The sequence below is a fragment of the Vicugna pacos genome, chromosome 14 (genome assembly GCF_048564905.1).
Source record: "Vicugna pacos chromosome 14, VicPac4, whole genome shotgun sequence".
NCBI classification, from domain to species: Eukaryota; Metazoa; Chordata; class Mammalia; order Artiodactyla; family Camelidae; genus Vicugna; species Vicugna pacos.
The window spans coordinates 8,315,236-8,340,136 of NC_133000.1; the positions used below are offsets into that span (position 1 = coordinate 8,315,236).

A 24,901-nucleotide genomic window follows, 5' to 3' on the forward strand; every position below is an offset into this window, starting at 1 on the left:
TTTTCATTATTTTTGTTCTTAATTATTTTCATTTTATTGTATATTTCATCAGGTACTCAGTGAATATATTCATTCTTTAAATACAGTGTATCTCATATGCGGCAATGATAAGAGGACTGTTCTGGGATGTAGAAGACTTAAGACCTGGTTCCATCTGCTGTGTAACCTTAGGGAAATAAAATTAAAACATCTGCCGTTTATTAAAGGCTTACTCTGTGCAAGGAGCCAACTGAATACTTTATAAGCCAAGTTTAATTTTAATCTTTCAACACCCCATTTGGGTAGATGCTATTAACTTTATTTCCAAAAGCAAAAACTGAGTTTCAGAGCGGTTAAATGATTTGCCCAGGCTCATTAGCTGATGAGTGGAGGCAGGATTTGAATCCATGACTTTCAGTCTCCAGAATCCATGCTCTTACCTGCTTCAGTGAGTTCTAGTGTCAGCAGCTCTGGGAGCAAATCTCAGCTATGCCACTTACCAGCTTGTCAAACCTGAGAAGTTACTTAACTTATGTGCACTTTCATTTCCCATTTCTAACATAGAAAGGATACTGTTTAACCCAGAACACTGGGAGAATTTAATGGGACTTTTTAACAAAAGGGTTTCCCATACAGTGGTCCCTAGTCCCTAAATGAAAGTTAGTTCCTTCACTTTTCTCCTTGCCTGGGCCTCAGTTTTGCCCTCTGTATTAAGGATGGCCTTAGAGCTGTAAAAAGTTCAGAAAGCAGCTGGTGAGGTCTCTGCAATGTACAGGTAAGAAAACTAAGACCTAGAGAAGAAGCCACTTGCCCTAAATCGTACCTGGATAGCTAGCAGTTTGTGTGCTCATAGCAATAGTTTTTATTTTGCTATTGGGATGAGACTCAGATTTAGTTTGACCAAATTACCTAAACCCAGGTAATCTAGATTCTAGATAATTAGCAAAATTGTTGTTATTGTATTTTGTTTGTTTTTGAGTTTTGGCCCAAGGCTCCCTTACACATTTATTATATGTACAAAGACCTGTCTAGTTGTTGTTTTCTCAGTCTGAAATGCACTTCTCTTGACTTTCCATGACTTCCTGCTTCTCATCTTTCAGGTCTAAGCTCTACTGTGACCTCCTTTAGGGGCCTTTTCTGACAGTCTTATGACCCTCACCTCCCACCTCAGCCGTTCACTTTCCATCATGTCATCTTGTGTATTCCCTTAGAAACACTTAAGACAGTCCATCATTATTGTGTTAATAATTGACCTGTTCGCTATTCTCTGGCTGCACCAGGATATAAATACCATGGTAAAGGATATTGTCAGCATTTGTTCATTTGGGCATCCCCAGCCTTAAGCCAGATCCTGACACGTAATAGGTTCAAAATAAATACTGGTTTAATGAGTGTCTCTACCTGGCCATCATCCCACCCACCACCCATCCGTCCACCATGCCACCCATCCACCCATTACTCTTCCTCAAAAGATCTCAAAACACTTTAGAGTACAGATGGCAGCCTGATAATTTAGCTTTGAAATGAAAAAAAAAAAGGATTGGCCTCGGTAGTCAGGGTGAAAAAGTAGCAAATGGAATCTATGTCTCATCCAAATAAAAAGTGAAGCTAATGCATTCAACTGCCATGATTGTCCTTAATCAGAAGCAGTAAAAACAACAACAACAACAACAACAACAAAAATAACCCTCTAGTTAATAAAAACAAGAATAGTCATTATGAAATATAGGTTGTCTGAAGTTTTATTCTTAGCACAGTAGTTTTAATTGCTTCCAAATTCTCTGCCAGAGAAGTTTCATAGTTCTTTTTTTCCTGCTTTATAGGAATTATTCCCCCATGGCTTCAGTGCCAAACCCAGTATTTGGTATCTAATAAGCAATGGTAGCTGTTTTTTAATGACACCACCAGTTGTATCTTTAATTTATAACATCAAAAAGAATTAAATACTAAGGAATAAATTCAACAAAACTTGTGCAAGTACGCTGAAAACTGTAAAACAGCTCTGAAAGAAGCTAAAGGAGACCTAAGTCAATAGACATCCAGTGTTCTGGAATGGACTGGGAAACTTAATATCATTAAGATGGCAATACTCTTGAAATTCATATACAGATTCAGTGTAATATCTATCAAAATCCAAGCAGCCTTATTCTGTAGAAATTGTCAGCCTGATCCTAAAATTTGTAGGGAAATAAAAGTGATCCAGAATAGCTGAAACAATCTTGAGGAAGAAGCATGTTACAAGACTCAAACTTACTGTTTTCAAAACTTATTCCAAACCTATAGTGACTAAAAACAGTGTGTTATTGGAATAAGGATAGACATCTAGATCAATAGAATGGAAACTGAGTCCAGAAATGACCCATACATTGATAGTCAACTGAGTTTTGACAGAGATGCCAAGACTATTCAATGGGAAAAGAACAGTCTTTTCAATAAATGGTGCTGGGACAACTGGATACACACATGCAAAGGATTGAAGTTAGACACCCGCTTTACGCCACAGACAAAAATTAACTCAAAATAGATCAAATACTGAAATGTAAAATTGTAAAACTCTTGGCAAAAAACATAGGAAGGAATCTTAGGTTCTTGGATTCAGCGATGGATTTTTATGTGACACCAAAAAGCACATGAAGCAAAACTAAAACCCAATAAACTGGACTTTATCAAAATTAAAAACTTTTGTGCTCAAAGGACACTATCAAGGAAGGAAAAAGATAAACCATGAAACTGAGGAAAATATTTGCACAATCATGTATCTGATAAGAGATTAACATTTACAATATACAAAAGAACTTTAAAACTCAGCAGTAAAAGGGTAAATAACCCAATTTTAAAATGGGCAAAGGACTTGAATAAACATTTCTCCAAAGAAGATATACGAATGACCGACATGCATGTTAAAACATGTTCAACTTCACTAGCCATTTGGGAAATGCAAATCAAAACCACCATGAGATATCACTTCCTATCCACTAAAATAGCTGTCATAAAAAAGACAAACAACACAAATGTTGACCAGAATGTGGAGAAATTGGAACCCTCAAAAATAGACGGCGGGATAGTAAAATGGTACAGGCACTTCAGGAAAACAGTTTGGCAGAGTTATCAAATGATCCAGAAATTCCATTCCTGAGTATATAAACAAGAGAAATGAAAACATATGTCCATGCAAAAATGTATACATGAATATTCATAATGGTCAGAAAGTGGAAGCAATACAAATGCTCATCGCTGATGAATTACTAAAGAAATGTGATTTGTATCCATACAATGGAATTATTATTCAACTATAACAACAGAATGAAGTGTTGATATGTACTACTACACAGAGGAAACTTGAAAACATTATGCTATGTGAAAGAAGCCAGACACAAAGTTACATATCATATGATTGCACTTATATGAAATGTCCAAACTGGGTAAATCCGTGGACATAGAAAGTAGATTAGTAAAATAGACTGTACTTCAATTTAAAAAAACTAAATTAATGGTTGTCAGAGGTTGGGGAAACAGGGAATGGAGAGTGTCTGTTAATGGGCATGGAGTTTCTTTCTGGAGTGGGAAAAATGCTCTGGAATTAGTGGTGATGACTTTAAAATGTTGGGTGTATACTGCAGCCACTGAACTGTACACCTTAAAAGGGGGAAGTTTATGGTATGTGAACTATAGCTCAAAAAAAAAAATCCAATAGAGTAAGATAAAGAAGAGGGTTGAAATATAACTTGCTGAAACTTAAAACAGGTAAATTTCCGTGAAGTATTCTGCCCATGGTGCTAAAGCTGTAGGTTAATTCATGATTTTTACCTTGATTAGTCAGACGTGGAAAGTTCTGGAAATACTTCTGCCTGATTTTTGTAAGCCTTTAAATATTCTGTAGCTGACTGAACTGAAGGAGGCTTTAATCAAAAGAATAATACTCAGAAATCAGATATTATAGCTTCTTGTCTTGCCTCTCCAGTGCCAGGTCCTGTGGTCTTTGACAAGCCACACCTCCTGGCGGTTCTCATTTCTGTTTGTGAAAGGGACCGCTTGCCTGTCTTTAGCCCCCTAGACAAATGCTGAAAAGCAGGTACACAAAATAACAGCATGGCATTTCACAATTCTGAATGCTTTAGAAATACAAGTTAATAATAGGAATCCTTCTTTCTTATAATTAACTTTAATGGGACAAGCTGACCTAATCAGTAATGTCTTTGCAAATTCCGAATATAATTATTAGTGAGAGGTTAACTCAAATTTAAATGTTACTCTACAGTAAGTGGGCATAAACAGCACTAATACACTTTTCTTTTGAATTGCATGAACTAAAATTCTCCGTAAGTGTGATGCAGCTGAGATCAGACCTGCAGCAGTGGATAGTTCCTTCAGAGGAGAAATATGTTTATTGGCAAGAATTGATGGTATTTTCACTATGACTGTCTCTAATACATCAACCCAGAGGGCTAATAGATTACAGTCAATGTTTAATGACATACGTAATAAATGGAGACTTTATAAATCACTGCTATGCTCTCAAATTAAGACATTTTTATTCTCTCCCCTCCCAGCCCTTTCGAGCCCTGATCTCCCCAGGTGGGATTAATCCTCTTGTGAGAGAGAGAGAGAGAGAGAGAGGGAGTGTGTGTGTGTGTGTGTGTGTGTGTGTGTGTGTGTGTATGTATGTGTGTGTGTGTGTATATATATATATATATATAACAAATATATATATTTGTTGTTGTCGAGCACCTGAGGCACTTTTTTTCATCTAATTATGTTTACCTTTGCTTCTTAGTATTAGATGCAAGCTCTGTGAACAGTATAAGCTGTGACTTTTCATCTTTGATTCGCCAGCATTCTATATTGCAATTGGCACATGCTAGACATTTCACAATGAATAAATGAGTGCATTAACAACATAAATTGTTGGCAAATTTCCATATGTGCACAGTATAACAACAGCCAGAGGGAGGATCAGAAATTGGTTCCCAGGGCTAAGGCCATGCATAGCTCAGGTTTCAAGTCCAGAGGGGAATGCTGCTTCTGTGCCCCCTCAGAGACTCGTGGTGATAATGCTTGAAAATGGGCCACTTACCAGAAGCAGAGGTTCTTAGTGCAGAAGAATTTAAGCAGGTTAATGGTGCCATCTACTCTTGGTCCATGCTGGTCACACTTCTGTCCTGCCTTTGCGTTTGCTGTTCTCCCCACTGCTCTATTTAAATTTGCAACACCTACCCCGACTTCCCTGCTTTATTTTACTCCATAGCAATTTTCTCTATGTATTCTAATTACTTACTGCCTGTCTCCCTTCCTGCCCCACCAGAATCTAAACTCTGATTTTATATAGTCTTCTTTTCCCTGCTCTATATTTAGTGCTAAACACAGTCCTTTGAAGTAGTAGCTGCTCAATAAATACTATAGAAGGAAGGAAGGAAAAAGGAAAAGAGGAAAAGGAAAGGAAGAGAAAGAGAGGAAGGGGGGGATGGAAGAAAAAAGAATGGAAGGAAAAAAGAGAAGATTAATATAAAACATATCTAAAGGTCTTGCAAGCTTTTCAATATATTCAGGTAAATGGCTGGCTTACAGATTTGTTTTTTAGTTTGTTTGTTTTGACTCAAAAATATTTTTAAAATGTTTAAAGCTGGAAATTTTCCATAAAATATCAGAGTATGAGCTCCTCCCATACAGCCAGTTCTGGTTAACTGGGTCTGTGCCCCTACGCCACATCAGTCATCTAGAGCTGAGTGGCAGCTGTAGAGGGGTCATGGGCTAGAGCAACTTACCAGGCCAGAGAATTTAAAGTAGGGATGGAAGTTAGGATCTCCCTTGGATTTCCTGAATGGCCCTGAGAATCTCACTGTGGATGCATAATCCAGGAAGTCCTCAGAATACTTTAGATTCTTATGGAAACCCATATTCCCAAGGGGGTTTCAGTGAGAAGATTGTGCCCTTTAAGTCCTGGTTCATTCAGACCAGAGACCCTGGGGCTTACCTGAGAGGGGTAGTTGTGCCCAGACAAACCATCCCAAAAACTTTTCTCAGAGAACCTGAACCCTGCAGCCTTCTAGTAAGGGTCTTGGGTCTAGTGTATGAGGACACGTTTACTCACTGGAGTGATTGTATCACAAAGCCTATTTAGATCTAAAATATGCTTAACGTATGATTCCATCACCTCCATGCATCTGTTCATTCATTCAATAAATACTTACTGAGCACCTAAGTGCTAGGCCATGTGCTAGGTACTGCATATTCAAATGCTGAAGAAGTCACATGATTCCTGTCCCATAGACCTCACAGTATTATCAGGAAAGAGAAACAGGTAAGTAATAAGTGTTAGAATATTGGAAGCCCAGGAAGGTATCAAAACATACAGCAGAGGCTTTGGAATTGCAGATTTAAAGTTCAACCTGCAGAAAATTTGCAGATGTTCAAAGCTTTTCCCTGAACTGCTTGGGAGTAAGTTCTGGGGAAAATTAAGTAATTATTTAACTTATTCTTATAACATGGGTATATAAACGTCCATTAGAGTCCTTAATTTGCTTTGGAATTTTTAGATATAATTGTCTAAAGGCCACCTTGCCTCCTCACTTTATGTATACAAACATACTGTAAAATTTTGATCTAAGTAGCTGAGCCCACCCTTTTACATAAATCCAACCAATGTGAAAGCTTTCTCCAACCTACCTAAATAATTGATATTTTCGTTACCAATACTGCTTACACCAGTAAATCTATCATCATTTCTAATTATTACATTTTTTCTATAAATTATATATTTTTTTATATTGTATAAGTAGTAAATATTTGTTATTGTGGTAAAATATATAAAACTTGAAATTTATTATTTTAACCATTTTTAAGTGTACAGTTTGATGCCATTAAGTACATTCCTGTTGCTGTGCAACCATCACCACCATCTAGAACCTTTTCATCGTCCCAAACTGAAACTCTGTACCTACTAAACAGTAAATCCCCATTTCTGTCTTCCCCTTGCCCCTGGTAACCACTGTTCTGTTTCTGTCTCTATGGATTTGACTATTCTAGGTACCTTATATAAGTGAAATCATATAACGTTTGTTATTTTGTGATTAGCTCACTCTGCTTGGCACAATGTCTCCAAGTTTCATCCATGTTGTTTCATGTATCATAATTTCATTCCTTTTTAAGGTTGAATGATATTCAATTGTATGCATAAATCACCTTTTGGCTATCCATTCATCAGCTGATGGACATTTGTTTCCACCTTTTGGCTATCATCAATCATTCTTTTATAAACATACAAACAAGCTGCTTATGTTTAGGTCGTGCTTTTAATTTTACAAAATGCTTTTGTGTCTACAGTTCATAAACTATGGGAGATGTAGTTAGTTTTTTCCTCGTCTGGCAGGTAAGAAATCTAAATTATTAAAACATTGTCACTTGTTAATTTATAGACAGTTTCTGACTCTTAGCCTGGAGTATCTTTTTCTCATCATACTTTTTATTCTTCACTCCAGTGATTCTTCACCAGCTGAAGATACCAGGGATGCAAAAGCAAAAATATCCTTGTTGAGATGTAATTATAGGGCAGATCAAAATCTTCTTTCACTTGGACAAGCTAAATGAGATTAGTAGGCCCACGATTTGGGGAAAAAATCAAGTTTAAAAATTTATCTTTCTGACATCAGTGGCAGCTATTTCTTCTCTAGCAAAATGACATTCTGGACTAGCTAATCCAGACTTAGCCTTCCCCTTTCCCCTTCAACTACACCATTGCTCATAAATTCAAACTTTGCATGTACTCAAAGCTGGGAAACTATGTAACCCAAATAAAATATTTAAATCTTGATAACTCAGAGGCTTAAATCATACTTGATATAGTGTCACATTCTGTTCTTGGATAACAATCTTTATTAAATTCTGGGGACGCCAGTGCTCTGTTTGAACAGAGCTTTTGAAAAGTTGAGAGGTCCTCAGACTACGTTTGAGAAGAGGAATAGAGTCTAGGTATGTAGGCGTGGCAGGGCCAGCGAAGCTGTGTGCCGGAGGGAGCCCGTCCCAGCAGGGCTCCACCTGGTTTGGAATGGAGCAGTTTGTCTTCACCAAATTCATATGTTTCTTTACGTCAATAACATTAAGCAAGATTTCGTGTTTTGAAATAGTGCTATTATCTGTGTTACTTTTCTTAATTTCTCATGGTTTAAAAAGACGTTTCTAACAGTTAAAACTACTCTAATTATTAAAATTTCTCCAATTCAAAAAATCTCTCTAATTGTAATAATTCCATGTCAGTGGGAGAGACCCTGAGTTTGCCTGGCTTCCTGCCTCCACGGGCTGGTCCTGACCAGGTCTAGCTCTTTGCTGGTGTGTGGTTGTTATTTATGGTGTTTGGAATCATTAATACTCTTTCCCTAAACACATGTGACCGTAGGAGCTTGGAAATCCATGCAGCAGGTGGCTGGTCGAGGGGACGGGACACCCCTGATGTGCTCTGTGGCCCTCGGCAAATCAGGAACTTTGCTTTACCATCTGGTTCCCCACTTGATCCTAAGCAGAGAAGTTAAGTGTTTGCTTTGTACTTCAGTGGGATCCAGGATCAGGTTAGTCTCCACTGAGGATGTAAAAGAAGAGTATGGCATGTCTGTTCTTGAGAACTTTCCAATCTAGTTCTATTGAGGAAAACCTCCCCTTGTTTGCCGGATGTGACCCCTAGGCTTTTAGCTACTTTCTGAGGAATCCACAAATCAAAATCTGTGGAAGCTGGGGTTACACTGTGCACTATAGGCCTCCTCTATATTTGCCTGAGGAGAGATCACAAGAGTGAAAAGTAAAGCTCCTATCCATTAATTTGTAAACAGCCACAACCCCATCACCCAAATGGGCAAGGAGACAAAAAATTTTCCCACAGAGGAAATACAAAAAGCTAACGAAAATCTGAAAAAAATTGGTATCAATAACAATAAACAATAATAATACCAGTTAAAATGAGACACTGTTTTCCCCATAAACCTAGTAAGGTTTTGAGAACATATCAAACTCAGTGTTGATGATCGTGAGTTGAGGTGTTTATTCCCATTAACTGCTGATAGTAGTTTGAATTGAAATGACTTTCTAGAAAATAATTTTCTAATATCAAACAGTATTGCTTTCAGTGATGGAAATCTTAGAACTGTTCTCAGTGAATGATCAAGATACTTTATGGACAAAATAATTGATAGCAATATTTAAAAAATAGAAATGCTATAAGCAAACTAAATGTTTAATTGCTTGGGTATAGTTTATTATATTTTATATGTGCAAAAGATGACATTTTTTTAAATTGAAGTATAGTCTGTTTACATACAATGTTGTGTTAATTTCTGGTGTACAGTTCAGTGATTTATATATATACATATATATATATATATATATATATATATACACACACACACACACATACACACATACATACACATATATATTCCTTTTCATACTCCTCCCTATTACAGGCCACTACAAGGTATTGAGTATAGCTCCCTGTGCTGTACAGTAGTTCCTTGATGTTTACCTATTTTACATATAGTAGTTTGTATCTGCAAACCTTGAACTCCCAGTTTATCTCTCCACCCTTTCCCGCCTGGTAACCATAAGTTTGTTTTCTATGTCTGTGAGTCTGTTTCTGTTTTGTGAATAAGTCCATTCGCATCATTTTTTTAGATTCCACGTATAAGTGATATCATTTGGTATTTTTTTTCCTCCTTCTGGCTTACTTCACTTAGTATTACAATCTCCAGTTCCATCCATGTTGCTGCAAATGGTGTTATTTTATTCTTGTTATGGCTGAGTACTATTTCACTATATATATTATATATATAATATATATATATATAAATGTATGTATATATATTTTATATATATATATACATGCACACATATATGCCACATTTTATTTACCTAGTCATCTGTTGATGAACATTTAGGTTGTTTCCATGTCTTGGCTATTGTAAATAGTGTTGCTATGACCATTGGGGTACATATATCTTTCAAAATTAGAGTTTCCTCTAGATATATGCCCATGAATGGGATTACTGAATTATATGGTAAATCTATTTTTAGTTTCTTAAGGAATCTCCATGGTGTTTTCGATAATGGCTACACCAAACTACATTCCCACCAACAGTGTAGGAAGATGATGTAGGAAAAGGTGAAATATTATGCATCAGATATTTGTATGAATCTTTTTATTATGAATTTTAAAATAGGAAATACCTTTGTCATACATTTAATTAACAAAGAGTAATACAAATTATATATAGTTTGGGATCAATTATTTCAAAATAGTAGAAAAAGAACTGAAAAGAAAATGTTAACATTGGTTATCTATAGGGGAATATGATTATAGATGATTTTTTTCCTTCCATTTTTACCCTTTTATATATTGCCTAAGTATTCTATAGCAGTCGGAAAAAATATATACAGTCAGTGGTCAGGTGGATAGATACCCAGAACATGGTTCTAAGTAAAGAGACTGTGAAAATATTGTTTACTTATTTATTCTTCCCACCTATTATCTGTGAGACTTTGAGGTAAATCATGTGATTTATGAAACGATGTACTTTTTCACCTATAAAACATTGTGTCAAACTTCCTCCCAGGTTTATCAGGAGAATCATTTGACGTGATGAATATGAAAAAAAATGCTTTCTGATCTGAATTATAAAAATACTAAAAAATCCTGAAAGATGAATTGGGGTTGACCTTATGACATATTTCTGTGTGGTGACTACCTGGTGCAAGGGCACAGTCTGTGGCCGTGCAACATAAAGAAACCACATGATTTAACTGAGGACCAAATACATAACCAATCAGGCACCTATTCCAGGGCCTTTCTTTGCTTGGGTTTCTGCCCATAGTGTTAGAGAGCTAGGAAGGTGGCAGTAAGGGAAATAAAGCCAGGCTGGCAACGTGGGCCAGATCATGAAGGGATTTGAAAGTCAGGCTGAAGTCTTTACAAATTTGGTCTTAACTGATCAGAAATGGAGCCATATTAGGTGTTGTTTCATTTGCTTTGGGCCTAGGTGTCACAAAGGTGTATGGTTTGGTGATAATTAGCCTAAGAGTGGCCAATTTGCTGGACGGACTGAAGGTGCAGGATAGGGGAGGAAGGCATCTAGCTAGGTCAGAGTTTCAGCAGTTCCTGTGAGAGGAGATGATGTGTCTGGAAAAGAACTTGGTGGGAGGGAAAGAGTGAACATCAGAGAGATTTCTCAAAGAGAGAACTTGTAATAGATGGAACACAGAGGGTAAAGGAGAAGGAAGATGGAAAAATATCAAATGATATCATTGATATGTCTCCTCTGGGAGACAGTCCTCTGCATTCCTTAGCAGTCCCTCCTGAGAGATTGAATATACAAGCCGACAATGGCTAAACCACATGTAGAACCGAGCTCTGAGGCCAACTCTGAGCAGCCAGCCCAGAAGAGTCGGGACTTGGCCAGTAACTGTCAGCGTCCCTATTTTTAATCCCTGCTTCCAACTCAGAAGTTAATTAGCCAAAAAACACTCTGCTAACCAGTCACATAGGATGCCCCTCTTCTAGCTAGCCCTCCTCCTGCTTCCGCATGCCAACCGCCTCCCATCAGGTCCCACCTTGTCCCACCTTCCCTTTTTCCACTGTTAAGTTTTCCTACTCCTCTGCCTGGCTTTAAGTCTCTGCAAAATGCATCACTTCTAGCCCCAGACTAACTCTGTGGCCTTGGGCCATTTCAACCTGTTGAACACCCGTTTCTTGAATCCGTAAAATGAAACTTGGCTATCACAGAGTGATGAATTCTGTGTCCTGGTCTTCAAGAAGATCTAGCCTGTCACAGTATAGACAGGAAGTCCAACATATCCTTAACTACCTACAAATATATTTCCCTGCCTGTAATTTCCAGAGAGAGAGAAAGGAAGAGAGAGGAAGGAGAGCAGGTGGGAGGAAGGAGAGCAGGAGGGAGGAAGGCAGATGGGCTCTCTCAGATCTGATCGAGTTTAAAGCTTCTCTAATGGTGAAATGAGAGGCCCGTGGTTACAAATTCTTTTGAATGAGGAGATGAACTTTGAGATACTTGCCAACACCTGATGCTACTGCACCTGTTCCCCCTCCAGTCTGAGCAATGGTAAAGTTGACCTCGCCTTCCTGAGGAGAGCCTGGCAACCTGTAACAGGCAAGGAAGTGTCTAAGTACAGCCTCGGCAGGAAGGGAGCAGTGGGAATTGGGTTGTGCAGACACCAGTGGGTACTAGTGTCTATTCTGTCCTCTTGCCTCCAGAGATGAAACACAGACATTTCTTTGGCCCAGGCAATCACAGGGCCTTTCCAGTCAACACCGAGGCTCTGAGGGGGAAAACGTAGGGGTGCTGAAGAGGCACTAATTTTTCAAGATCACATTTCCATTCTACTTAGTACCTTTTTCACCCCATGAAAGCACCCATGCAGGCTTTCTTCATCCTGTATATTCCTGCTTTGTGGCTCATCTTCACACATTAAATAAGCATTTGGTAGCAGACACATTGAATTTGTTTTTCCACTTATTGAGTTTTGGTGTCATAGTGAGAAAGAACAAATCAAGAGCAGGGGTGCCATATAAACAGTACATTTTGTCTGAGGTTTTTTTCTCTGAAAAAGTAGGAAGCTGCATTGACTTTGAATCTCGTGCAAAGTCTCTTTAAGGCATTCACAGCTCGCTGCATGTGATGGACTTAACAATGCTCTTTCTCACCTCAAGGAAGTCAGTGGCCTGCTTTATACTTCAGTTACCGCACTTAAAACCCCTACTCCTCTTGGCCAAAAGGGTACAGTGAGACAGCGTGGGAGAAACTGTTTATAAACTATGTTGAAAATGCCATGATAATGAGAATAAAGGAGGCAGTGGAGTCTGGTTACTGGGCCACCATTTCAAGGTTAGACACCAATCAGTGAAGCATCCGAGGACACAACTCAGTTTCCTCAAAGGCAAATCCCTACTTCTCATTCAAGGTAATTCCTGATCATGGTTTACCTACTATTCCTTGTGGGGTGGAGGTCGGAATAGGAGAACACCTGACCCCCTTGACATTCTATGCAATTTATGAAAATCTCCAAGGAGGATGCCTCAAGGCATTTTTCAGATTCTCAAGGAGTATATGACCCCCCCCACCCCCACAAGAAAGAGAAGAGAAAAAAAGAAAGAAAAAGGTTAAGAACTCCTAATCTAATACTATAAAACACACAGGGCACTATCAAGGAAAACAACCCACAGACACTTACTCTTGTTATGGTCAAGAATTAATGCTTACTTCTTACCTGTAAGTCAGTACTAAGAACATTCACATCATCTCTTTTGACCAGCAGTTAATGGAAACTACTTTCCCCACCAGCTCCCTTCTCTTGCCAGTTCCTTTGTACTGTCTAATTTTGATGGAAAGACAATGGCTAATAGGATCATTTCAGACAATGGCGTAATTACTACCTAGGATAGTTTTTCTCTTAGAGAAGAAAGCGCTTCTTTATTTTGGCTTTCCCATTTTTCTTCTAATAATGAGGCTAAGTCACGATATTTAAGCAACTGGAGGCTGGCCGGCTTTCAGAGGCAGCCGTTGAGAAAGGACTGATCTGAAATGAGAGAAGAGGGAACCATTACGCTAAAAATAGAATGAATTCCAAGCTTTGACTCATTCCAGGGTCCTCCTGTGTGTCATAACTGATGGTTAATGTGGGTCCCAAGGGGGAAGGTCATAAGTCACTGTCACTTGGCTGGTTTAGTGCAAGCTGTTGGGCTAAAGGTGTCAGCATACTCTGCCCCTGACCGCAGGGACCTGGAACAAACCGAGGCATAAAAATAGCCCGGCTTGCCCCTGAAGGAAGGGAAGCTGCTGCTGAAGTGAGACTAGGCCTTGTAGTAAGGTCTATGCATTCCTTTGACCCCCAAAACTTTTGGCAGATTTTCTGGGAGTGGCATGCCACAGCTTCTTAATCTCTAAATGGAGGAAGAACTTTTACTTCACCTCCATGGATCTCAGGAGACGTGGCTGACGTTTCTCGAATGCTCTTCGTGCTGCTGTTTAAATGTTGCCGATCTACAGATCAGGACTCTTATACAGAATCGTGGCATTTACGGGCTAGATGGGGTCTGAGATATCGTTTCAGCCTAGGAGTCACTACCCTGAGCTAGAAAGAAGACTCCTTGGCAATATTAATTGAACATTGTGGTTAAGAGCAGGGACTTTGTATCAATGTTGCTTGGATTTGCATGCCACTTCCGTCACTGCGCCTCGCTACCTCAGTGTCTGTGTGTGCAAACTAGGGACATTGAAAGTATCCACCTCGCAGGGTGTTGTGAAGAGTAGATCAGCTACTGTATTCGAAGTGCTTAGGGTATCTGTCGAACTAAGTGCTGTACAACGTCTGCTCATGTGGTTGAAGAATTTCACAAAGTGCTACGTAATATTAATTGTGTGCTTTTAAATTCTTATTAACTACAAAAGACCCTATGTATACTTGAAAAGTGGTAAATCGTGTATATGGGAAACATTATTTATTCAGTTTACACAGTGTTTAGTGAACATTCTTGGACCAGTTGCAATTACTAGAAGTAAATTCTCTCTTCCATCGCATTTGTCCCAGGGTTTGGGAACTAAAATTCATCCATCCATTCACTTGTCAGTCAACATCTGTTGCGCATCTACTATGTGTCAGACCCTACTCTGACAGTGAACAGAAGAAGGTTACATTCTAATGTAAGCAGTAGGATCTTTAGTCTGCTGTTTTTTTAAAATGAGGACACTGAGGTTCAGAGAATCCTTTGCTGATTGCCCAAGGTCACACAGCTAGTCCTGGATCCCGTGATCCCCTATCACACCTGACTTGTCAAAACATTGTTTACCATGCAGCTCTAAAAATGTCCAAAAGATGTGTTTGCCTGTCAAATTAGCTGACCAGAAACAGTGCAGTCACATAACTGCACCAGCTGTTCCACTTCTGACTAAATTATGTGTTTTCCCATCCCCTTGGGGCCACTGCACGTCCCTCCTTTCCTCTTGTCACATTCACCACACCATGTCATTTCTGTTACCTCCATTTAAAAAAACTTCTGAAAGCTACAACGATGAGTGAGGACAACAATGATGATGAAGAAAGAGGATTCTGAGTTTAGAAATGTTGTTAAAGGAGAGACCACTTCATCTTGAGAATTTCAAGCTTCATATTCCATATTAAGTTTGCTTCTGTGCCTGCTGGAATAAAATGCTCATGTGGTTTTTAATCTCTTTTCCAGACTTTCCAGGTTGTTTCCTAAGGTGTTCAGAAATACCCACTACTCTCTTTCAGAACTAGTATATTCAATTTACTTTGAATTCATTTTCATTTTCTTGTTCATGTAGACGTGTAAAAAGGCAGTTAAGCATATAGTTTTAGGTGTATTTGTGTGTGTACGTTAAGTGTATGTCCATTTATTTTCCCAAGCATTTCTTCACTTCTCAGACATCATCTTTTGAAGTGGGTCATTAGGTTATGTATGAAGGAAGAAGAACAACACTGTCAATTGAACTATTACTTCCCATGAATTGTAAAATTCATCCCTATTTCGGAGATGTAAAAACTTTGAAAAGAACCTGAAACTTCTTTATTGATAAAAAATGTTTTTCATGTGATCTATTATAAAATTAGCTTTTTTAATAGATACTGAAAAATTGTTGCATTGAACATTTTGGACTTAACTGTTTCAAATATCCATCAAAAATAGAACCTGAGAGGGAAAAAAAAAAGTGGTGTGCTAAAAGGAAATCCTGAGTCTTTGAATCCAGATTGAAATATTTATACTGAAGTGATGATGTCTTAGACTTGTGACTCGTGTCACAGAAATATCTGGGGGTAGGCGTTGTGGGAGAGGATAGGTGAAACAGAGCAATGAGTTGATAACTGTTCAAGCTGGATTGCAAGATACCTTGGGGCTTAGCAGACTATTCTGTTAAAATCTCAGAAAAAAAAGAATTTCTGCCTGTGAGGTCATGACAGAACCCCCCAGGAATAGGAGTGGGTTCCCTACGTCAGGGAGGCTAGCTCTGTGCTCGTGATGGTAAGTTCTAGATGGAGACTAAAGAGAACATTTCCTGGTACTGTGGGTGAGGAGGTGAGTGGAAGGTATGCTCATTGCTAGTCCTTCATCTTCCTCCTGAACATCTTTTTGTGTTGGAGCTGCCTAGTCCCACCGTTACTACAGTGACAGTTGGCTAGTCCTCGTAATTGCTTCTAGCGTCAGGGGGTACACAGGGTTGGCATAGAGGCTGATTAAAGGCAACAACAACAGCAATTAAAAGTTTTATTGAATGTTCCAGTCACCAGGCAAACTGGCTTACCGTGCCTCATTTTATTTTATTCGCCTGACAGCCCTAACAGGTTAATGCTATTATGAACTCTATTTTTACCCACAAGGACACAGATTCATAAAATTTAAGTGCCTTTCCCAAAGCTGGCAAGTGACAGGGCCTGGCTCTAAACCTTAGGCTGTGCTCCAAACCACACTGTAGGTACTGACTCTTTCCAGTGACACTGGATTAAAAGCAATGGAAATCACAGCATGCTGACAATCTTTTGCAGACCAGGACTGAAAACGCAGCCCGGAGGCAATAACCAGCAGGTGCAGATGGGTGAAAAGGGGTGCCGACATAGGAAAGCAACCCTTGTAGAAACAAATCAGAAAGAATGCAGAAACCTCTACCATATACACAAACACAGTCCTCGCAGTGGGACAGGCAGAGGAGGCCAGTTCATCAATGGTTTCCATCCCCTCCTGAGCCTTTCAGTCATTCCGAGGTGTGCTCATGCTTTCTGAGCCTCTCCGGCCTGGGTTTGGCCGGTGTGGTGCGCATCCTCTCCTGGAACTCAGGCGGCCCCTCTAGGTTTCCACAGCTTGTTCCACTGCACTGGGATCTTTCCTATGCTCACTAACTGACAAGATCTGAAGAGTATTTTCTCACATGACCCTGTCCTGCAGGGGCCTGACTGTCCAACCACACTTTGTTATAAAATCTAATCATTATTCTTAATCTTGTAGAGGCTCAAAGATTTCTCCTGCCCTGTTGGGCTAACTACTACCCTCCTCTACATATTCACCCACAAATGCCTCAGTAGCATTGAAATAAAAAGATTTTTTGGAGTAGGAAGTCTTGAAGTCCTCGTCTGAATTGACCAATAATTTGGGCTGCAGGGTTCACGGGTAGTTCAAGGATGGAATGTGTCCTCAGAAGCAATGAAAGTCATGCGGGTGGGGCCATGACTACAGGCCTGTACTATAGCTGGCATAGGTCTTGACATATAGCATATCCCGTACTCCTCTCCTGTGTCACCAAAGGCCACATTGCCTTCTTTGTCTACACAATGGAATTTTCTATCAACTGAAATTGTGGTCTTATTTCATAAGTACAAGTTCTTCCAACAAGTACTTGTACATTTACACTTATAAACCAAAGTGAATAATCTTACATTCATCACTGTTATTTAGGTCTAGGTAGATTCAGATCATTATTCTAACCTATGTTGAGACCTATGTGGACTTTGATGATGTCAATGCAATATTGTTCATTTTTGCTTTATATTCAGAAATTTGTTAAACCTACATTCATCTAAGACATTGATAAAGGTATTTATTAGAATAAGACCAAGAACAGAGTTTTGCTATAAGCCAACACCAGACTGCTCCCTCCACCCCTGGTTGCTAAGAAGTACTTCTAAGTATGTTCATTCAACCAGTTATTAATCTTCCTAATTGCATTAGCTCAGCTCATATTTCTTTATTTTGTCCCCAGTAATATGAAAGAATTACACAATGCCCCGCTGAAGTTCATGTGGTAGTATTTTTGTCTATCGCATTTCCTTGAACTATTGTTTCCCACTAAGTTGGCCAGATTTAATTTAGCTAAAAGCAATTTGACAAAAAGCAATTTGGTCAAGGAGACAATTTTGCCAAAATAATGATCTAGGTAAGAGGAAATAATGCCAATCAGTGTTTTTCTAAGTTGTTCATTTTTGTGTACTCTGGACAGAGTTGTGACCCATTTTGTGTCTTATTTTTTTGCCCATATTTTGTCTTTTTTTTTAATAGTTTGAGTTTTTAAATTTCTAATTCGTTTCCAGCTAGTTATTCCTATCAAGGCTTGCTTGTGATATAGAATAATTGAAACAATCTATTCAGCAATTAATTAGAAGAATGCAGAAGTTCAACAACTGATTGATTATTTAAAAAAATATACTAGGTTTCACATACCAGATGGTAGGTAAAATATCATATGTAGTTATAGGAAAAACATATGGAAGGGTATCATATGCTAATGTGCAGTCATTGGTTGGCACAATTTGAATGAGATTATGTTAAAATTTCTTTTTTCTGACTTGTATTTATAATTTTCCCATAATGAGCATGTGTTGCTTAAAAAGTCTAAGATAATACATAAATCACAGTAATAGTCAATTGTTCAGTCACTATTAGTTTCAAATAATTAGGTCCTTTTGTTGGATCTTCTGCTTGTTCCTTGAGGAAGTCATTAATTGTTCAAACTTCACAATAAAGACAGAATAATTTTTTGAAGATGAACTCAATATACATAATGGTAAAACAAAAAGTTCTGAAAATTGTAAAATAATGTTTATTGAGACTTACAACTCTATAAAACTGTCCTGTATCTTATCGCTTATACTTAAACATATGATGGAAGATGTTTGTTTTCAACTAATTTATTGTGTTAACCAAATTACTTTTGGCTAAATTGTATGTTCTCTGTCTACCAGGCTAATAATACATTAGAGAGAAAAATGTGATTATCAAGGTGATTTCCTTTTGAGTGAATCTGTGCTGGGTTCTAGGGACCTACCAGCATGTCTTTTCATTATTCCACAAATCATTTCTTTTAATAATCCATTTTTGAATCTTGCCAGTTTGAAAAAATTTAGCAATATATGTAAGTTCCTTTTGAAGCTGCCTAAAGACACCAATGGGGAATAACCTCCTACTTGAAGATAAATGCTGACAAACTTGGCTAGGATGGTGTCCAAACACTTTATTCCAAGTATTTTACACTGACCAATTCTCAAGGAAATTGCTCAACTTCTCCATCTTCTGGCATCTCTACAGAATAATGTCAAGAATGTGACATACATTTAATGTTCTCCCACCCTGTGGGTATCCCAGTGTTATTTTTCCCTTGACCACCTTACTGTTATTACTATGATTTTAAAAACCAGTGTGGCTCCAAGGGGCATGGTTGCTGCTTGGCCTTGCTCTTACCTCCTAGTCTCCATTTATGGTTGTCTGAGAGGGAAGGTATATAGGAGTCACCAAGAGCCGCTGTAAGTTGCCAGCTGCCTCTTCCTGAGCCCTGTTAAGTGCTGCTACTAGGCACATAGGTGATAGGCTACACTTTCTATTATTTTGCCTAATATTCTAAATTATATAAGATAAAAATTTTAAATTATTTTCCATCTTGTCTGTAAAAGGATCCAGTCAGGACTATTCACTTTTATGTGAAAAATCTTCCCAAGGTTTTTTTTTTTTTTAATAAAATAATCTAATCATATCTCTCAGGATTTGTTCACATAGACTTGCATACCCAGTAATCTTGGTGAAAACTTGTAGAATGATTGAAGTAATGTGCTTCACATGGGATGTGAAATTGTAGAAGTTAGTTTCAGTTATTCCTTCAGCCTTCCATTCACTCAATAAAAAATGAAAAATAAAAATAAAGGAAGCTATTAGCTCTAGAGACAAATGAAACATTCTTTAAACGTGAGTTATCTAATTGTGCTTTCACCAGGGTTTGGTTGTTAACAGTGACAGAGAATTCTTATTCCTCATGCTTATAATTCCGTACCTTTGTCTACCTTTTGGAGACTACCCCCAAGCATTCCCACGCTGAGAAATTAGTCTGAGTGCAGCTAGGAGGAGGAGGCTCAAGACTGTCAAAGATAAAAAATACAAGAACTTCAGTGACTCTTTCAAGGGAGGAGATGTCATCTTTAGATAAAAAGAAGAGAGAATCTTGAAATTTTTTTTCTAGTCCCTTATTAGACAACTTTTTCTGAACTGACAAAGGCAATTTATTTCACTTTGTTCCTCCCTCCACTGTTTTTTTCCCCCCTGCTTTTACTTTTATTAGAACAAGAAAAGGAATTCCTGAGAGTGGCTGTGATGTGGTGTCTGGTTAATGAAGCTAACACATTGCCTAAATATTTATTCTCACGTACAAGGTATTTGGTTTGCAGATGTGCAGAAATATTGTCAAGTTAAAAATAACTCTTCAAGGCAATGGCACTCTGGAATGCTAATCCAAGCCCACTGCTTACCCTTCTGAGCCTCGCATCCTGGGTGTCCTCGCTGCACAAAGTAAACAGCCCTAGCTTCATCTCCTTAGGAGCCTTCATCTTTTTGCTTGAGCTGTTTTAAAAATGTGTGCCGAGACTAGCAAGAAACAGAGCAGCAAGAGATGGAGAAAAATCCTCAGATAGCCACTCTCTGTTCCTGAGAACCCTCACATTCTTTATCGAGTTCCTGGTGGGGAAATTTTCTTCCCTCCAGACCAGAGGTAGTTTAGACATTCTTATCCTTAGAGTGAATGGGTACCTCGCCTAAACGCTGTGCAGCTAATCAGTAATGTGGTTCAAAGGGTAGGCTCTTGCAAACACCTGGGGCCAGGTAGGGCAGCTTAGTCCTGGAAGGGAAAAAGCCTGGGGAAGGGGAGATGGCTTCCAGGCCAGGTCCCACCGGTGCTGCCACTTCAGACACGAGATGGGGTTCCCTAGTTCCTCTGGGTTCACTTTCTTAGCCTGTAAACTTGAGGGAAACTGTATCACAGGAATGTGCACTGGAAGCCAATATATCAATATAAACCCCTATCCATGATGAGAAGACGATACTGAGCAAGAATCTAGTTGATTTGTATGGATGTACATCAGTGCTGTCTGTGAAAAGGGCACAAAAAGAGGTTTGGAAATCTCAAGTGATGTTTAAGATGTCCCCGGTTAACAGTCCCCAGGGAAGTGCCAAAGGCAAAATAGGAGAGTAGAAACATCTGGGCAAAGATTTAAGAGAAAAGAAGCAGCATGAATATAGTGCAGGTCTTCTCCCTTACAGTCTGCAGAGCATAGAGAGAAGATGCAACATCTTTTTTTCCCCGACACCAGAGAGAGATTTTACAGTGATGCCCTCTTAGAAATAGATCATTGAGGCACCCCAAAGCATCCAGTATTCTACCAAACTTGAATGAAAACATTAAAAGCACATATAAATTTCTACAGAAAAATTAGATTTGCTAACATTAGACAAGTAACTGCCTTACATACACACTGCTGAACTTGTTCTACATAATCTTAAGTTTGACAAGCCTCTGGCTTTTTGTCTGCATTGTAATAACTTCCAGCTTCCCAACTTATTTGCCACAACCACAGGGAACCGGTTGGCACACAGCAACACCTGATCCCAGCAGAGTTTCCACGTCTTGCAGAGCAGGACCAACATCATTGTAAAAGCAGGGTTTCACTAATCCCCTCCCATGCTTAAGCAAGCACCGAGCGACACTTAGGATAAAGACCCATAGACCTGGACTGACATTTGGTTGCAGTTCCACTGGGGTTTTCTCTTTACAGGATTATTCCTGCACATAGACCCATTTTCAAAGGGCAAAGATAATTTGATCCCATTTTAAAGGACACCGATTACACTGACTGAGAGCAGAGAGAAAACCTAGCCTATCCTAGACACTTCCACACAAGTTTAAAAGTACACCATAGCTGTGTGACTATTTAATTATGGAAAAAATTTTTAAGCAGGTTTTTCTTTTTGTCTTTTAAAATCAGAGCAGTATGTGCGTGTTTGACAGTGAGCTGTTATTCTTAAAGGCAGCAGGAGAGGCAGTGTGTTAAAGTTTCACATTAAACAACAAAGTTTTAAGGAACGTCCTCAAATTACATTCACAGTTTCAAAGTTCAAGTATTGTGGCTGAGCACTGCTTACCTTACAATCTCAGGTCCCAAGAAGTCTTTAAGTTTAAAGCAGTACATCAACTGTGCAGGATTGATTTTCTTGCATGAAAGTCTAATCTGTCATAGCGCTCAGCTCACCGGGAGCATCCAGCCTCCTCTCCCCGAGCACCAATGAGGGAACCAGAGAAGTGTATGTGGGAAGTGGCTTCCCTGAGAGCCTGTCACAGTCTGCACATGCTCTCTGTGGCAGAGGTGCCAGATCAACCTTGGCGTGAAGCTAACAAAGCACCTCATTGTGAGGTCCTGGACATCTCTGGGGAGAAGAAAAGGGTTATTAAAAAAAGGCTTTAGCCAATCTGAAGTTTTCATGCTTTTGTTGGGATGAGCTTCTCATTTATTAAAAATATAGAGGAACTATCTTCTGTTAATCAGACTATTTTTTAAATGTTTCTGATGTAATACTGACCAACTTCCCATTTACCTCCTCTGCCCTATTCCTGCTACCCCTGTCCCCCAATGCCCACATTCTATCTCAAGGGCAGGAATGAATCGTCACTTTAAAATGTGGATCAAGAAGTACTGTGGAGAGAAACTAAGATGGCAGTACAAAAGGCTGCCGAACCTCCTTTCTTCTGTGGGCACTGAATGTATAGCTATACAAGGAGCAATTCTCTCTGAGAGAAATTCAGAAACTGCCCGAGTGACCACTACACATCAAGCAAATGAGGAAATACCCACAACATCAAAATGGGTAGGAAAGGCTGAGATGCGTATTCACCATAAACCCCACCCCTGGCACAGGACCAAACAATTGGGACAGAACGCCCAACTCCCAGTTTCTCTTTGCATAGCAAAGAGTTTGGGCCACACATCTAGCATCCCAACTGCTAAGGCTCCCACTGAGTGGTGGGGTCCCCAAACACCTCGCTTGGGCCTAGTGGGACCTAGTTAGCAAAGATTATTGCGCACTCATAACTGTGAACTTCATTCCAATAAAGCATCCTGTCGGTTCTTAGGGAGTAGATCCTTTTCCAAGTTGGGAGACGATTAGAAGGAGGGAAATGAGAGGATGTATTTTTCAGGTTAAGTAAGAACCCATACCTGACCTAAAAATCTTGGGCTCAAATCTGGACTCTCTCAGCTACTAACTGTGTTGTCTTTCTCAAGTTACTTTATTTCTCTAAGCTTCTATTTCTTCATTGTTAAAGTAATGATAATGGTACCTGCTTATGGCAGTTTTTTAAAAGGACCAAAAATTCCTTGACATTCCTCCTAAAAAAAGATGGGATCTATGCCCGCTCCTCTGGAATCTGAGAAGGCTTATGACTCCTTAAGCCAATCGAACATGACAGAATCGGTGCAGTGTGGTTCCTGAGGCTAGGTCATAAACGTCTCGCAGCTTCTGTCTGGTGCTCTTGGAATACTTGTTCTCTGGGTGGCTCTTATTGGGACACCACCTCTGAGAACCCAGGTGCCATGCACTGAGAAGCACTTATCACCTGCGGAGCTATGTATAGGTAGCTGCTCCAGTCAACAGTCCCAGCCAAACTCAGCTTTTAAGTCATTCTAGCTCAGGTGCCAGACATGTGGGTGAAGACGCTTCTGGTTGATTTCAATTCCTAGCCATTTGAGTCACCCCTAGGCATTGTGAAAAACAGCTACCCCTGCTTTGCCGGTTGGAATTCCCATCTCAATATTCATGTGCATAATAAAATGGTGGTTGTTCGATGCCACTAAGTTTGGAGTAGTTTGTTCTGAACCAATAAATAACCAGAACACTACATTGTAGAGCTGTTGTGAGGATTAAATGGTACAACATATAGAACTACACGGCATAGGATCACATTCAATAAATACTGGTTTTAAAGTACACGAGGGACAGCTAGATAGATGTTTCGAATTGTAGTAATAGCAGTAGTAGTAGAGTAGTCGTGACAGTTACAGCAGAAGTAGCAGTGCCGATGTGCTGAGTGCTTTACATCCATTAACACACAATCCTCAACATAACCCCACAAGGGAAGCACTCAGTGTCACCATTTCACCAAGAACACTGAGGCCCATAGAGAGGTTGAATCTCTTATACAGTCCGCATGGCCAGTTGTCAACCCCAGGCAGTTTGAGTGCAGTCTCCTGCTCTTAGCCAAGCTGCCCCGTGAAGAAGAGGGAGCTGAGCTGGAGATGGGGAGCTGGGAGCCGTTGAGCTCAAAGCCTTGACAGTGAATTTTCTCAAGAATGGGTAGCAAGTGATAGGAAGAGAGGCAAGTGTAGATCCTGAGAAATCCATCTAGTAAAGGGAGGGGTTTAGAAGACAGAGCAGGAGTACTCAGGGAGGGGAAGAATGGGTGGAAGGAGTCTAACTAAGGAGGGAGCAGCATTGGACAGGAATATGGAAATATATCTGTCCTTGTCCAGTGAGGCCCAGTCTTGGGGGTCAGAGTGTGACACCCCACCCAGAAATCGGACTGTGGACTCTAATGGTGTAGAATTAAGTATAACTGTAACTAAGCCCATAGCTGAAACATGAAAACTTTGCTGACATATCTATCCAATTAACAGCTCTCCTTCTCATTAAAGGCCAAGATTCTTTCTCCCAGGAGAGCTCGCAAGTTTATTTGCAGCAGGGAGAGGTCTAATTGTTTCTAAAAATTGTAACACTCTGTTAATGCCCAAGACATGCCAGACACAGAAGAGCCAATCTCTTGCCCCTTTGTCCCCCCGGAGTGATGACCTTGGGAAAGCTCCCTCTAGAGATACAGTGAGCTGCCTGACAAGTTAGCCACACGGAGCCCCCCTGCTACCTGCTCACACACAGACTCCAGAACTAGTTGCATAAACTGGGTCGTGTGCTTGGACATAGGAGAATGATGTTCTCTTTTTATGTATGTTATTAAGGATTATGCCCGTGACCTGAGCCCTTCATCTGTAAAAGAGAAAGCGCTGAGACAGTGACCAGGAGCTATAAATGGAGGTGAAGTTCTGAAGGGACCTGTCGTCAGGG

General features: G+C 39.5%; 1 protein-coding gene across 2 annotated transcripts in view; it reads right to left on the bottom strand.

The window, feature by feature from the left end:
* The window catches only part of STARD13 (StAR related lipid transfer domain containing 13), a 451,023-nt gene extending 428,954 nt beyond the window's left edge, over positions 1–22,069 (bottom strand). Inside the window, exon 1 of one of the 2 annotated variants that reach the window (XM_072976109.1) lies at positions 21,935–22,069. The gene's annotated coding sequence lies outside the window, so the exon portion shown is untranslated. The remainder of the gene's footprint in view (positions 1–21,934) is intronic. The other variant, XM_072976110.1, reaches the window with a different exon arrangement.
* Positions 22,070–24,901: the final 2,832 nt, after the last annotated feature.